Source organism: Aythya ferina, assembly GCF_964211825.1.
Source record: "Aythya ferina genome assembly, chromosome: Z".
In the NCBI taxonomy this organism is placed as follows: Eukaryota; Metazoa; Chordata; class Aves; order Anseriformes; family Anatidae; genus Aythya; species Aythya ferina.
Genome location: NC_140299.1, coordinates 54632977 through 54636776, shown reverse-complemented (window position 1 = coordinate 54636776; position 3800 = coordinate 54632977).

The following is a 3800-nucleotide window of genomic DNA, read 5'->3' as shown; positions in this document are numbered from 1 at the left end:
GAATAATAATTAAAAAATTGAAAAAATAGTAAGCCATCAACATGTCAAAAAACTGCATGTGCATCTGGACTGTGTACAAGCTTTTGTTCCTTTTCTTTCCATGGATTTTAACCGACCACACAGTAGCCAAACAAGTCATGGGAATTAAAAAGCTAATCTCAAATCAATGATCCCTATCAGGTTTACAACATTATCAGCAGCTCACATACATAATTGTACTTTACTGCTTGTTTATCAGTCTTAAATGAACTCTGCTGTGACAGAACACATGGACGAAATAAGTTTGTCAGCTGGAAGAAAGCAGCTGTCAATTTCTGCAAGAATTGGGTTCAAAACTGACTAATGGCATGAGAGTTCACATGCAACATCCATTCTCAAAAGAAATTTTCAGGAAATGACAAAGAAAAATGTCCTGCAAAGGAATGCTAAGAGTGTAACTCTCTGTGACATCCTTCATCCTTTGAATAAAATAAATAAACAAACAAGCAGACCAATAAATAAATAAATAAATTCAAGATGAAGAAGAAGTAGAAAAGATAAATGTATTTAGTTTTCATTAAGTAGCTTTTGCTTCTGGCTTTTACTTTTAGCAACAGGATATTTCACCTACACTGAACATTTTCTGCAGTTTTTCAGATTTTTTTTTCTGAACATTTTGCATTTACTGTTCTCAAAACTATTCTTTATATAAAGATGTGTAAGTTACAGCAGTGAAGAGTTTCTGGCAGAACTGGCTGAGCTTGCATGACAGTGCATCTGCTGAGACATCTACAGATATCATGAGATGGAATAAAAACCTATACTTGTCCTGAGAGTTAAATAAGTGCTTCTCCCACTCCTTGTGTCTCCTGGCCCTGCAGACAGCTTGCAATACTTGATATAATGTTGGCAATAGAACTGCACTTGTCCTCTGGCCAGATACACCAGGCTTGGGCAAGAAGGATGAATTAGAACAGCTAGGTTAGGTCTTTAAACAGCATTAAAAAAAACTAGGAACTACTTCTTATTCCCATGGACATTATGTAATAGGGGAAATGCAAAGTGGACATGAATGTTCATTGAATTATTTCTCCATGTCACAAAAAAAATGGAAACAGTCTTAACACAGTGTGCACACAGACTTTCATGCCCTCCACACTTACAACTGAAGATGAATCTCCTCAGAGGTCTCATAAACCATGCAAATACAACAGAGATTCCTCCGTTTTCTTCGTTTTAAACCAAGATTTCATGTTGACCCCCCTTTCTTGAGAGGTCTTAATAGTAGAACATGGCCTGTCTCCCTTGGTTTGATTTAGGACTCATTCCTTATTCTGCTTGGAGTCAATAACTTAGCAAGGGAAGTTTTCACACAATTCATTCTGTCTCCTGGATGATCTAACAGATTGTAAATACAAAGATTTATGTGGAAATACTTTGGAGATGTTGTGTCTGGATGTTTTTATCATTAAAAATTATCACCACCTTGTGTTGCTTCTGTCCAACAAGGCAGACTTTTATATGTAAATCATCCCCTAAGCATCCTAATGAGGTACATAAAACTGCCTCTTTTTTCTGAGCAGAGAGACTCCATGGAGAATTCCCTGTTTCAGCAGGGCTGCTGTAAGTTATGAGCACTTTGGAGGATGTACTAATATATCCAAAGCAGCCTTCACTTTTATGGAGTACGCAGCAAGTACCTACATTCCATTCCTCACTCAGTACTAAGTTCACTTTCAAGTCATTCCAAGTACAAGCAAACGTAGAAATATTGGAGGCAGTTATATACTTTTGAGTTAAGACTTCTTGCTTAAAAAATGAAAATCATGTATTTTGCTGGCTGAACCTTCCTAAGTGTCACAGATGCTCCAGAGACAGAAAGACAGCAATATGTTTGGCTTCTACTATGGGGCATAACCTCACGTGCTTTGTGAAAAAAAGTTATGACTTCTGATTACTGGGTGAGAAGAGATGCATTTCCTCACAGAAGTTGGGATAAGACAGCATTCCCACTGCCTTAGCAGCAGCACAAAGGCTTAGTGGGAATTAGTGAGTTCTTTATATGGAAACAGGGACAATAGGAGGGTTTGGAGATCTGTACATTTCAGTCTGTGACATTAAATCATGAAATCATAGAATCATTAAGGTTGGAAAAGCCCTCCAAGGTCACCTGGTCCAACCATCCCCCTACCACCAATGTCACCCACTAAACCATGTCCCTAAGCACCACGTCCAACCTTTCCTTAAACATCCCCAGGGCTGGTAATGCCACCACTTCCCTGGACACACCAACACTTCTTCCAAGCAAAGTTTTGCCAATGCAAACTCTGAGGAGTGCTTACTGGCAGCACAGGCATACTCAAACCTTTTATAACCATACTGCCTCAGTACAGGCTTTTCTTTTGTGAGGAGATATCCAGAGTACTAGGCAGCTGGTCCTATTACTAAGTGCCAATGGTGTTCAGCCTTGATGGGATCTGGCCATGGTGCTTTGTGGAGCTCTAGAGCACTGTAGTGACCTGCACAGCTTTGGTTCATCCTGTTCTAAGTCTGTCTGTGAGGTCGGTGGACAAATTCAAGCTCCTCCCACCAGGAGGTTAGACTAGCCCAACAGTAAGGCACTGTGGCTATGTGGGGATGAAGGCATTGAATGGATGAAGACACTGCAAAGGCAGAACAGAGAATGCTAGAGACTCTAAACAGTACAGATGTAGACCTTCTACTATCTGTCCTTGATGGTTAGTCATGCCAGTTTATGCATACCTGGAAGTTGTTCAGCTAGCAGAATGAGCAGGATACCTCTCTACCTAAATCTACTTTGAAGTGGAACAAAGAATAACATTTTTATTAAGCAAACTGTAATCACATAGTCACAATCAGCAATGCGGTAAGAGAGACCAGAGTGCTGTATTGCATGACTGCAGCAAACGATATCCACCTTCTGGAACTTGAAGATAGCTACAAAACCATGGAAATCTTTCCGACTGATTTTCCAAAATCACACACACCATCTGTTCTTTTAACATAAAAATGGCCATTTTTGGTCTAACTCAAAAGATCATTTAGCCCAGGTTGTCTGTAACAGTAGACAATAGAATATATATTGGAGAAAGCATAAATGCAAGCATGCAGCACTACCTTAGAAAATACTTTCCTAACCACCAGCAATTTCCAGTTCAAAGACTTCCACAGCCAGTAAAGATGTCTTTTATATGTCGGAGACTTCAATAAATTTTTCCTCTATAAATTTGTCAAGTTGCCTTCTGGACATCTGTAAACTTTTTATAGCCACAACATCAAGAGTTATACTGACTAATGGGAACTTGTGTAAAGAATCAATTCTTCTGCTTTGAAACAGCTTCCTTCTCATTTCATTTGTTGGCCCTTATTTTTGTTTGGAAAAGATGGTGAATAGTCAATCTCTATTCACCTGCTCTACACCAAAGATGAATTTACAGACCTTTGTCAAAACCCTTTCTCATCATGAGTTTACACCTGCCTGTCATACCTTTTTAGTTTTCCCTTTTCCACATTGAAATCTGCTTGTTATTTTTCCTGGTAGTGGCAGTCTGTTTACTCATTCACAAAGCTATCACAGACCTCTGATCATTCTCCTTCTCTGTACTGTACTTTGTACTAAAAAGGTACTATGAAAAGCAGTTACAAATGGCTGTTGTCTGCATGTGCATGCAGAGCTCCTTGGTGTGGATGAGTGAATCATGGGCCTTAGCTAGGCAGGAGTGAATGAAGAGGCATTCAAGAACCCTGCCCACTCCCTGGGTCAATGAACAATTATCTGCACCTGGATTAAGTGAAAAGTT